Source organism: Pseudorca crassidens, chromosome 6, assembly GCF_039906515.1.
Source record: "Pseudorca crassidens isolate mPseCra1 chromosome 6, mPseCra1.hap1, whole genome shotgun sequence".
In the NCBI taxonomy this organism is placed as follows: Eukaryota; Metazoa; Chordata; class Mammalia; order Artiodactyla; family Delphinidae; genus Pseudorca; species Pseudorca crassidens.
This window is the reverse complement of record NC_090301.1, coordinates 45,178,683-45,192,239: the sequence shown is the minus strand read 5'-3', so window position 1 is coordinate 45,192,239 and position 13,557 is coordinate 45,178,683. Positions and strand designations below refer to the sequence as shown.

Below are 13,557 nucleotides of genomic sequence, written 5' to 3'. Positions count from 1 at the left end.
TTGAATAGGTAGTGTTAGAACAACTGAAAACATTTATTTAAAACAGTGACTGATAATTTGTGGAACTTGACTGACCAAGGGTTAATGTTGTTTGAAGATGGAACAATTTAATAGCAATTTTGAGGAATATATAGATAATAAATTACAGTTAGTTTAGAAGAACTTGATTAAAAATCCATTGCACAGAAATGACCTCTGAGAGGTCTCCCATCCAATTCTTTTCATGGAGTCACTGTTAGTCTCATGGTGAACTGGGGTGGGTGCACCAGGTCCTGGCCTGGAGGGCATTTTAAATTCTCTCACTAAAATACAGTAAATTTATTGAACAAACATTCTGTGTATATTCACAGAGATTATGTCTTATCTGGCTGAAAAAAAGAACAGTCTTGTGTGTTATTTACCAGATATTTATTTAGTACCTGTTATGGCCTGGGGAGCATATTGGATTAAATAAGAGAGTGAGTTAAAGATAACATTGAAACATTTTCTGCTGGATTTTAAATGTGTTTTTATTATCTAATTAAAATGTTTAAGATAAGAACATTTATCTCCATGGGCAATCTAAGCTTGTCTTCTTTTAAATACAGAATAAAGTCTAATCCTCCCACCTCCTCCCTTTCCATTTTTCCTTATTCATTCTTTCTCTCTTTTACTTGCAACAAATATCAAATGCATACCATAAGCTAGGCACCATAATAAGCTCTAGGGATCTGGATGTGAGCAAAACAAATGAGATGACCATCTGCATGGCACTTAGACTCCAGTAGAGGACACAGAAGAATAATCAATTTAAATAACATGTGATGGGGGCTTCCCTGGTGGCGCAGTGGTTGAGAGTCCGCCTGCCGATGCAGGGTACACGGGTTCGTGCCCCGGTCCGGGAGGATCCCACATACCGCGGAGCGGCTGGGCCCGTGAGCCATGGCCGCTGAGTCTGCGCATCCGGAGCCTGTGCTCCACAACGGGAGAGGCCACGACAGTGAGAATCCCGCGTACTGCAAAAAAATAAAAAATAAAATAAATAACATGTGATGACTGCTTTGAGAAAATGCCAGTACTATGTGGTACTTATCAGGAACAACTGGCTTTTCTGTCCTTTAGGGAAAGCGTCCCAGGGTGAGAACATCTGACACTGAAGAACGCATAAGAGCTAGGCTAATAAAATGGGTTGTGAAAATAGTGTGTCAAGAAGAATGTCGGTGAAGATCTCGAGGTATGAAAGTAGGTGGTGAGTTAGAGGAACTCTAACACCAGTAGTTTAGGATGATCAGAATGAAGACTGGAGTGTTAGGACCTGAGACAGCAAAGTGAGATGAGGAAAGCTAACGTGATTCTTCTTAAAATGTAGGTTTTTCTTCTAAGGGTGGTGAAATCCATTGGAAAATTATAAATTGGTGAGTGACAGGATAAGATTTGGACTTCAGAATAATTTCTCAAGAGACGGTATAGAGAATAAATGTAAAAAGAAGAAAGACTGGAAGCAAGGCGAGAACCTAGAAGGGTCTTACCTGAATCCAGGCAAGAGGTGGACTATAGATAGTGCCGATCTCTAGAGTAAAGATGTGTGGCACTCAGGAAAGAGGTCAGAGGTGAAGTAAGTGTTTAGGGTTTATTTATTCATTCATTTATTTTACAAATATTTATTGAAGATCTACCATGTCCAATACTTGGTACTTGAGTATTAGGTGCTGGCGTTACAGGAAATAATAGAAGAGACAAAAGCCCTGTCTTCATGGAATTGATAATCCATTTGGAAAGACACTAGCAGAAGAGTAAGTAAAATGTATAGTATATCAGGGGATCTTAAGTGGTGAGAAGAAAAATAAAGCAGGAAAGAGAAGGTAGAGGGATGGTAAGGATGTGAGATTTTAAATGAGACAGTCAAAGAAATACTCACTGAGTGATATTTGAGCAAAGATCTGCAGAAGATGAGGGGGCAAACCATGCAGATGTTGGGAAGGAATGATCCAGGATGAGGAGGGGAAGGAGAAGAAGAAGAAGAAAAAGTAAAGAGATCTTAGGATAAACAATACCTAGATTACTCTAAAAATAGACGTTTAGATCTCTTTCTCAAATGCATTACCTAACTCCTTTAATAGAATATAGAATATAACATCTCTCTCTTACTGATAAACATTATTGACAATACTACAGAATATGGCTTGTTTGGGGGCTAATGGCTTTTGTAGATGTGTTTGCTCCAACTCTGAATGTTTTGAGACATTATGATCTGGAAATAAGAAAGAGTAACTAATCTGCCTTTTAGATTTCTTTTTTTTTTTTAATTTTTAATTTTTTGGCTGCTTTGGGTCTTCGTTGCTGCATGCAGGCTTTCTCTAGTTGTGGAGAGGTGGGGCTACTCTTCTTTGTGGTGGGCAGGCTTCTCATTATGATGGCTTCCGTTGTTGCTGAGCACGAGCTCTAAGCTCATGGGCTTCAGAAGTTGTGGCACACGGGCTTAGCTGTTCTGCAGCATGTGGGATCTTCCCGGACCAGGGCTTGAACCTGTGTCCCCTGCATTGGCAGACAGATTCTTAACCACTGTGCCACCAGAGAAGTCCCTAGATTGCTTTTATCTATCCTCTTTCCTACTTTCTTTCCTAAAAAAGCTACTGGGATGCACAACCTGAATGCAACTCTATTTCTTATCAAGGAGAGGGAAGAAGTATTACGAAAGCCCTTTGGTTGTCAGAATTTTTCATTGCCCAATTTCACATTTATAAGAATTTTCTGGATGGTTGTGGAAGTTAGAAATGGTACCATGTTCAGTCTTTCCCAGGTAGTGTAGAGGAGGGGGAAGGGTAGCAAGAACATTATAGAACAGTCCAAGGTTGGGATTTAGATGTAACTGGATGAGCCTCTTTGTGTAAGATTTGTAGAAGATAGAAGCAGAAGCAGTATCATTCTTGAAATCATTTGCTGTGGAAAACTCTTCTTGACCACTATAGACTAGATCATATGGTCTTCACAAGTTTCATTACCACCTTTTTCATAGTATCTTTCACTCTGAGTTGAAAATTTCTTGTCAACCTTTCAGACAAGACTGTTTGTAGATTTATTAAAGATGTGGATTAGGTCTATTTCATCACTAGCCCCATGCCAGGCATAATGCTTAGCACACAATAGGTACTCAATAAGTATACATTTAATTCATAAACAAGGGCATAGACCAATTTAACAGCCATATTTCCCTGCTAAGATTGACTAAAACCTATCAACTTTTTTTGGTAGGTTTTTGTCACATCAGCTACTATTATGCAGCCATGTCTCTTCACCATATTCTTCTGTAATCAGTTTTTGATAGATGCTTTTACATTTATCTCTTACACAACTTTTTACACAACTTTATGATGTTGATATCAGCCCACCATCACTAAATTCTGAGATTTTAATTTTAATCCTAATATTGCCATGCAACATGTGGTTTTTATCACCTACAAATTTGATTAAAATTTCTGCTATGTCCATTAATCATAGGACCATTGATTAAACTGATTTCACACCTTTTATTTCAATATCAGCCCACCAAGACATCTTCACTTATCTGGCACAGGATAATATGAGAGACATTGCCAAAATTCACTAACATGAACTCTGCAGAATCAGGAAGAAAGATCTAATTAGCCCCAATCATGTAAAATTGTCCAATTGGAAGATAGTAATGTTGAGATTTTTGTCATATTATTTTAAAGTATATCCACTGTTCTCTACACTAAAAAGCTTACATTATTGTCAGCACTTTCCTAAGTCAGAGTGAAGCATTTGATTAGAAATGTTAGAAGAATGCATGCTTGCAAGGCCTTAAGCTTTCTATAGGAGAGTATGAATCAGACTCAATTGCTATGACTAACAAATAAAACAATGTGACAGTCAGATGAAGAATATGCTTACCATGACTCAACAAAGCAGTCACAAAAAGGCTAACCACCCCATCTCTGGATCGTGGATATTAACAGTCCCTATAGTTATTAAGCAGTTAATACGCTTTTTAAAAATGCTACATATTTTGATGTGAATTTCTTTGATCTCTTGGTATAAGAAACATTTTGGTTGGATTGAGAAAGTAAGTTTCTTTTTTCTTTTTTTCTAGGTTTATTTCACTAAAGTGTATACAATAGAAAAAAATAGATGCTACCTACTAATAGTTAGAGTTTGTAAGCTTATTGCCTTATTCTGAAGCATCCCATTCAAAATTAATACATCAATTAATCAGGCTACTCCAACTAAAAACAAAATGAACTCAAGTGTAATAAAATAAATAACAAAAAAGAATTAATCTAGAATAGGTATCATCTCTTATTTTAAAGTACAAAAAATTCTAGCATGAACTTTAAGTGAAAAGCATCCATATATCAGCTCCAGAGAGAGCTTAAGTAGCTCATAGCTCAGAAAACACTTCATGTGCAATTTTTTAAAAACTTATGTTTGCTTCTCTTTACCTGTGTTTTACAATAATGTGTTTTAAGAAAAAGAATGATATACTGTTAAGTCCAGAGAACAGATGCATCTATTCCTGTGAGAGCTATTTGGAAAACAGAAACTACTGTAGAAATAAAAAACATATTACAAGAGGGAGAAGCAAGTACGAGTAAATAATTGAAATATTTTTAATTGGGGAAAAAATAAGTACGCTATGATTTTTTTAGAAAATTGTCAAATTCTTAAACTAGAATAAATCTCAGTCAAATTATGTTTAAACTTACCACTTCATAGATGAATTTATTATAAGAGTGCCCAATGGATTTGTTCAATATTAAGTAAATTATATAATCTCTTTAAGACTAAGAATCATATTACTTTTCTGTTTATACCCTAACAAACTTAGTGCGGTGCTTTGCACACAATAGGTATTTAAATAGCATAATTAATTAATTGATCAGAAACTGTTAGAATCATCAAGGAGATACGCTCTACACCTAGAGGCACTTACCTGAATTGTTGGAAAGTAATTTGGAGACAAAAATGTGGAAAGCGGACAATGTCCCTGAAAATCCAAATCTATAAAGTAAGGGAAAACAGCACATCTATCAAATGATTAAAGTGAAAATAAAATAAAATAAAAATTGGAATTTAGTTATCTGCTTTAATTTAACTGTTAATAATCCACAATGTTCCCCAGCTTAACTGTTTTTCATGTTCTTCAATTGCTTCATAGCACTGAAACAACATGTACATCAAAATAAAATTGTTGTTTGAATAAAAAATTTTCTTTGAAGAAACTGAAAATTAATCAAGCTTTTAAAAAAAGTGATAAAGAGAGAAAGTGATAAAGAGAAGGCCAAGTTGAGAAATGCTGTAAGCCTATGAAATACTGTTGTAAAGGAAAATCTATGATCCTTTTGGAAATATTTGTCTAAGTATGTCATTTCGGGACAGCTCCCTGCCACATATGTAAGTTTTGTTGGAAACTGTGTTCATTTCTGCACTGTCAGGATGGGATCATTTTGTACAGTTTACAACGTGGACAGGCCCTCAGGGGAGGGAAAGCCTAATTTTTCACTTTCTGGTTTTGCTTGGCTAATCCTAGATTAATACTGCCTACAATAAAACTTGGGTTGTCCTAACAGATTCTGAGAAAAACAAAAATCAGATTAAAAAATATAATTTAGTAGAAGAATGAGATTCTACACAAAGACCTCTGCATTGCAATGTACATTCACCACCCCAATTCAAGACAATAGACTTCAAGGACTCTTCCATTGACTTTTAAATTCCATAAAGCACTGAGATTTTTCTTTTCTATTCTTCTCTTTTTACTAATATAATAGAAAGAATACACCTTTGACTACATCTTCACATTATATATTTTTTCAAAAACACTTTTGGATCTAATCTGTGGGATTGTCTTTACAATCATTTTATGAGACATGAAGGAAAATTGGAATCATTACTTTGTATTCACATTTTGTTTTTTGATGCAGTGTCACACAATTTTACTTATTTAATCCTACTTATTCACCAGAAATTGCAACAAATCGTTTTTGGCAGTTAAAAAAATTAAACCTACTCTCAATAGGTTCACCAGTGGAAACAGTGAAAATAATGCTTCAAACAAATATGTAATTGAGAGGGAAAAGAATGAACTAAACCTAGCTACTCCGATGTTTTCATTGATGAGGAAAACACTCATTTAAATATAAAGTTTCTGATCTGTTTGAAAGCATTCAGGGCTACTAAATTCAACTTAATACATGGGGATTGAAAGAATGGGTCCTGGAATCAGATTTCCTGGGTTTGAATCTTGGCTCTGTGTTCACTAAGCATGTGGTCTTTGGGAAGTCATTTTACTCATTTGCAAAACAGGTATAGCATTAGTCATGCTCCCAGGGTTGTAGTGAAGATTAAATAAATTATATGTACATGTTATATATTTTACTTATATATTCTATTTTTATATATTATATTAAATACATATAAAAATAAATACATACCAATAAAACTTAGAATAAGGCTGGCACATAGTAAATATTAAATAAAACCTGCTATTATTATTATTATTATTCAGGGCTTTCTTTATTGTTTTAATTATGGACAATTGTCCACAATTATTTTTTCATGAAAATAACCTTCTTCCTACTAATAAAATCAAAACATGAAAACCCAATTCATAATTGAGCACCTTATGTGCCAGGAACTTCATCAGGCATTAGATATTTAGTATTTTTCAAATTTTATTTTGAGATGATTGAATCTCTCTGCATTAACACTCTTTAGGGCTAAGCACTTAAATGACACAGTCAGAAACAATTTCTGAGAATATTTTAATTGTGGGAGACACTATTCCTCTTCCTCACTCAACCCCATTCCTTGCCTTTATCTATGCAAACTAACATTTATAAGCCAAGCATTTTCTTATAAGCTTTAAAAAAAAATATCTTTTGGATGGTGATCCAAAATAAACAGTTCAAATAAGATAGCCTTTGGGAAAATGTTAATAAACTTGCCCTGGCAAATTATTTGAGTTTCCTTGTATTACTTTCATTTGGCAGGGATTTTATTTGGGGATTTTAAAAAAAAAAGAAAAGAAGAAAAATATCATAAAACTTTACAGATGCATATTTTTATTCTAAAGTGATGATTTTCTTATAAAACCACTATTCCAGGTTGAGAATTAAGAAGCCTTTAATTTAAATTTAGATTATATAAATTAGACTAGAAAAATAATGGCATCACCAGAAAGCTTAGAATAGGTCAGTACTTCCTGAGCACTTACTTACTGAGTGAGTACCTTCTCTTTGAGACTACATGCAAGGTACCAGAGAAACAGTGACCACCAGAACAGACACAGCCCTTTCCCCATGGAGCTTTCATTCTTGCAGAAAATATAAAATAATAATTATGAGTAATCAAGTAAATTATCATAATAAGTAAATAACTACCAGAAAATAATGAGAGAAAATAACTGAACTAATGGCCACTTCAGGAATGTGCCCATTCAATATGACCCATATCTTGGCCTTCTTTTTCAATATTTTAAAATTCTGTGTCTTAAGATTTCTTTACCCCAAACTCTTGATGCCCACTTCCCCTAAGTTCTAAGCTGTTGAGAAGAGGAAATGAGAAGTGTTCTCTTCACCTTTTTTAGCCAAAAAGAACAAAATTTAATTACACCAATGTAGTGTTGGACAAAAACAACTAGGAAGAGAGCTAACACCATGGTTAGCTCTTTTTGCTAACTAGTATGGCTGCAATCATTAACAATTTGGTGAGATTCCAAAACCCACAGCCCCTAGAAGTTTTCCTGGATTCCCTACTTGGAGAAACACTACAAGCAACTTACAGCACACTAAATCAGAAAGGTTGGCCTGGAAAACCATTTATGTAATTTCTCTGCCTTTGTTTTGGGGAATCTTCCAAGTGAAGTGTCTAGAGAATCAGATATAATTTTGAGCAGGGTATGCTAACGTGGCTTCAACAATGATTTTACTTTTCTTGTAATTTTGCACCTGACATCATTTTTTCCAGTGGTGTGTCATGCTGTCCCAATTGACTGTCTGGCCATATTTTGCTCTGGTGTCTGCTACAGCAAAAAGTGCAGATATAAAGTTACCTTCTTCAACCTGATGTTAATTTCAGTGAAATCTCTCAAGATGCATCCTCTCCCCTTTTCCTCCGCTAAAGCTATATGATTTCAAAGAGTCCATCAGTTCTTGATTATATTTTGAATAGGAAAGAGTAACTCTCTGATATTTTAAAATATTTCAAGAGACTTATTTTAGCTTAGGCTTTCTTCTTAATTAGTTAGTCATCACAATTAATAACTAGCTAACATATTTCCTTCTTATTTCTTCCGTTCCCCACCATAAAAATATGTTTTCTTTGAAACGTACTTTTATTTGAAGTACACCACTTCAAACTGGGAGATGGAGAGGGCCAAGGAATTTTCATACAATCCTATGCAGTTTGATCACATAGTGCCTCCAACTATAACCTTTAGCTGTTGGCCTCTCACTGCTAGTCATACCCTAACTGATATTTTAGGAGTGACCATTTCAGCTCACACCAAGCAACAATCAAGAGTGATACAACCCAGATGCTGAATCTAGGTCAATGAGGCTGCTCACTTTGGAGCTGACCTTGACCCAAACAACCGAAAACTGGATTCCAACTCCTACACACAGGAGTCCTCTCAAGAATACTATTACCTGCTTCTATATATTCCTTGGCATACTCAACTAACCCAACTGGCATTTCTATACTTCTCCGGGGAATTTAAACCAATAAAGCAAGCAATACGAAAAAAGGCATTCAACATTTGTCTTACATTATGTGTGGGGTGCCTGTATTTGTGGAAGAGGAGGAAAATGTCAGTATTTTGATGACTTGATTATTTTACATTTTTTTTTCCTTTTTAGAATTTTTACTGCAAGGAAATTGAGTCAAGGGAAGTGAAACAGTTCAAAAGTGTAAGAACTCCTCGTTGAAGTATTTTCTTCTTATGATACTCACTTATATGTCATTTAAAAATTTTTATCCCCAAAATAAAACAGATGAAAATCATGATGCATTTCTAGCTCAATTATTTAAATTGATTTTGAAATTAACTTTTGACTTTCTTGTCATTCTTTCTTATCATCCTTGGCAAATTACCTGTGTTTCTTTCCATTTAAAAAAAATTTTTTTTTTTTTTTAGTGGTCTCTTACTTGTGATACTTGTGGTAAACACAGAGTTTGACTGTTTTCAATTTGTTTGCTAACTAGTTCTATTGTTTACTTTTTTTTTTCAATTTTAGAAATAAATTCATAACATCTGGAAGTCTTAAAAACCAATTATAAATCCAAAGACTTCCTACGCTGGAAAGAATGACCTTCCTTTATTCAGAGTGATGGAAATACTGGGAATAATTAATTTATTAAAAATTACATGAGTTCTAAAGGATACCAAGGAAATAGATTACTTCACATGCATTCTGTTGGATTAAGTGTTTTCTATTGTAAATCATGACACTTGACACTTATTAATTGCATACTCTATGTAAGGCACTGTAGTAGTTACTATTGGGTATAAAATGATGATTAAACCTGAATCTTGCTTTCAGTAGCTTTCAGTCTAGCAAGAGAGATAAAACACCATAAATTAAAAGAAACTAAGAGCCATGGGAAAGCTAAGGAAGATTAGAGGAGGAGGAGAATTATCTCAACACGGAGAATCAGAGAGATTTCCTAAATTAGGTGATGTTTGGGTTGGGTGTTAAAAATTGAGTAGGACTCGACCATATGGAGTTGAGGAAGGCTCGTTTCAGACAGGAAGGCAGCATAAGGAAAGGCATGGATACAAATAAATATGTTAGGTATTGGAGAAAGAGAGCCATTTGATTCTCATTAGTCAGATGTTTTGACCTAATCACTTCATGAAATGTACCTAAGATCTGTGAAATGATGAAGGGTAGAGGCAGATTCTTGGTATGGGTCCTGTAAATTTTAAGAGATTCTTATATTATTAAACACTTAACTTTTCCCACACACTTTTATTTATTTACTTTTCAGTAAGTCTAAAATCTCAAGGGGCACAGCATCACGTGGATTCTGTGTCCAGTGGCCTTCGCAGGAAGATTGCTTCAGAATTTGGCACAAACCATGCCACTGTTTCCATGAGCACAAGTGGACTGACTTTTCCCCACATTTTTTTTGGTTTTGTCTGGTCTGTGTTCTTTGCTTTGTATACAAAAGAACATTTCTTGCCAAAATAGGATTCAGTTTTATTTCAGGTATTAGCGTCTTCAGTTTTAAGAAAAGCTGGGTGGTACTCCCTCTTGTTCTGGAGATCCCACTTAAGCCAGCAAAAATGGCCTTGGACCACAACCTTCCAGACATATCTGCATTTTAGAAATTCTATTCCCAGAGGGCGTCCACATGTACCAAGATGGCAGAAAGAGAATGCCTAATATTTCAACTACTTCATTCCAATCCAGTCATTCTTTTTTTATATTTATGACCTATTACCTATGATCTACACAGGACTGTTTGCTGCTGTGCATGATTTTTACAAGAGTGGTTTTTTTTTGTTTGTTTGTTTGTTTTTTTGCGGTATGCTGGCCTCTCACTGTTGTGGCCTCTCCCGTTGCGGAGCACAGGCTCCGGACGCGCAGGCTCAGCGGCCATGGCTCACGGGCCTAGCCGCTCCGTGGCATGTGGGATCTTCCCGGACCGGGGCACGAACCCGTGTCCCCTGCATCGGCAGGCAAACTCTCAATGTGCATGATTTTTAAAAGGGGATGGGAATAAAAAATAAGAATATCCTATAGGCAGGAATAAAATAAATACATAAATAAACATAAATATAAAGCAAAGTTATAAAAATGGACATTGTCACATGAAAGCTAAGACTCCCGAGGGCAACACATCCTTTGGAACAAAAGCAGCCTATTTACCATAGCTTCCTTCCACCAAGGATCTAATATTGGAATTATTCCATATACCAATAACATGCCTAAATATAAAGCTTCTTTAAACATGATTTAATGTATAGACAAAAATGCAGTCTTCAGACAATCAAGCAGAATATTTGTTACATGAGCAGTAATGCTGACCTGAAGAGGGGTTAGTTGTACAGAGTAACAGTCATAATAAGTTACACCTGGAAAGGTCACATTTACCTCCATTTACTTGGTGAGAGAGAAGCAGGTGGCTCTAAATTTCTTTGTCCTAAAGAATTATTTGGATTAAGAGACCCTACATATGGCCCCCCATGGAATATCTGAATATAAAAATATTGAGAGGAATTAAAATCACTCTCCATTTGAAGCATGTAAATCCAATAAATTTGGCTTTGGCCTATCTCATGCTTCTATCAGAAGATCGTAATTTGGGCTTTCTTTTTATCTTCAGACAGAATTGGCTTCATTTGAAAAGCTATTGCAGCTGTGTTGGATACTGCTGAAAATTCCTAAGTATGACTCAGATGACAAACTATATTTGATAGAGAGTCTGGTGGGATTTGCAGAGTGGAGCTTCAATCCTGAGAATGATTAAGTTAACTGAAGACCCAACAGGGAACTTCTGAACTCCTACAAGATGTTACTCCGAGACTCTGTGTCACCTTTGTGACAAAATTTATAAAGTAATCACACTGTTCTGAAATGAGTCAGTATGTTAGGTAATGAGATAGATTCCAATTTTCTGTGAATTTTCAAATATAATTACAATAATTATGATGGCAAATAAATATCATTGAAACATAAGTATATAAAGACTTCATTCCAGGAGGACATAATCATAATACTTCATAAACTTTCACAATTCAAACATGTACATTAAAGCAGTTTCCAGGGGACTTCCCTGGTGGTGTAGTGGTTAAGAATTCACCTGCCAGCGAGGGGGACACGGGTTCCATCCCTGGTCCGGTCCCTGGTTCTGTCCCTGGTGCCACATGCCACGGAGCAACTAAGCCTGTGCGCCACCACTACGGAGCCTGCGCTCTAGAGACCGTGAGCCACAACTACTGAAGCCTGTGTGCCTAGGGCCCGTGCTCTGCAGCAAGAGAAGCCACTGCAACCAGGAGCCCCTGCTCACCGCAACTAGAGAAAGCCCGCGCACAGCAACAAAGATCCAATGCAGCCAAAAATAAAAAAATTAATTAATTATTTTTTTAAAGCAGTTTCCAGGAAATTTTACTTGCTCAAATTTTAGTCAATCTTTAAAAGTATATGTGAATATATTAAAAATATATTTGCATATATATAAGCATATACACAGACACACATATAGACACACAAACACAGATGTGAATTCTCTTGCATGCCCTAAGATTGAACTCCATCATTCAGTATAAATTAATGAGGATTTACTCAAAACTTCTAAAATTACAGCAACACTGGAAATTAAATGATGATCCAAAATCAGAATATTTCTTTTTAAAGACTAGTGATGAGCTGAAATCAGAATATTTCTTTTTAAATTGGTCATTAACTCTACAACTGTATTCTTTCTCCATCTTTTTACAATCCCTCATTAGAAAAAAAAAATGTATTCACCCAATTCCTAAATTGCATAAAAATATTGTTACCACATCAGTGACTAACTCAAGTGGAAAACATGGTGAAAAAAAGTTGGAAAGCATGCTATTTAATTCCAATGAGTAATTTTGAGGTCATGTAACCTCATTGAACTTTCTGTTCAATCTTGGGGTAGTTTTCAGCTGAAAAATACCAGGAGAGAAATGCAGAACCTCAGGCTTAACAGCAAACGATACAAAAAATAGATAAGAATAGAGATACTTAGTGTTTCCAAAATGAGTACGTGTAGCACACTTCATTTTACTAAACATCAAGGAAATGTGAGTCCTGTCCAAAAGTAAAATTTCTAGGTTAAAGGGAAGTGGTTATCAATATAGTTCTATAGGAACAAAAATAAGGGGACAATTAACTCTACTTTAGGGAATAAGAGGAAATTACAGGGTCTTGAAGAACTGATCATAGTAATCATTCAGAAATTTGCCTGTCATGTCCCACTACCAATCTCATTGCCTCAATCTTAGATATACCTGTGGTTAGAAGTGCCCCAGTCATTCAATACAACATGACATTTGCAACCACATTTTGGCTCTACTACACACATATTGGTATTTGTTTACATTATTTTAAAGGGAACACATCTCTCCAAACATGTTTTCACCACATAAAGTGAACTGACCCACCTCTCTAGGAATAGCAAAGAAAACTTGCATTGTATTTTACAATTGTAAATTATCCTATTTTAGGCTGCAATTCTGCTATGGATTCAGTATATTTTTAAGTGAATCCTACCACAGATACATTTTAAATGGTTTTACAGCGATTTGAAAGCATATAGAAAATGTCCATTAAAAAATGCACCTCCTTTGCTTAAAGAAGAAAGTTATATATGAAGCAGTATGAGAGAGAGAGAGAGACAGAGAGAGAGAGAGAGAAAGAGAGGGAGAGACTTCTCTTCCATGTGTTTTTCGTGATGGAGATAATTGATTTTCTTATCGCTATTGTAGAAAACACTGCTGACATTCACTGGCTTACTGAATTCATCACAGCTGTGTTTATGCATCTCTCCCAAGCTCCATTTTCCACTGAACTGGAAAAGATTTGA

At 35.5% G+C, this 13,557-nt stretch overlaps 1 long non-coding RNA gene and 1 pseudogene across 1 annotated transcript; both read right to left on the bottom strand.

Annotated features, from left to right (window-relative positions):
* Positions 1 to 306: 306 nt before the first annotated feature.
* LOC137225813 (uncharacterized) lies at positions 307 to 5,341 on the bottom strand. The gene is made up of 3 exons (XR_010944036.1): positions 5,126 to 5,341; positions 4,931 to 4,998; positions 307 to 995 (listed from the first exon to the last, which is right to left on the bottom strand). It is a non-coding gene; the product is annotated as an uncharacterized lncRNA (long non-coding RNA).
* A 4,651-nt stretch (positions 5,342 to 9,992) lies between these two features.
* LOC137226800 (large ribosomal subunit protein eL33 pseudogene) lies at positions 9,993 to 10,314 on the bottom strand (annotated as a pseudogene).
* Positions 10,315 to 13,557: the final 3,243 nt, after the last annotated feature.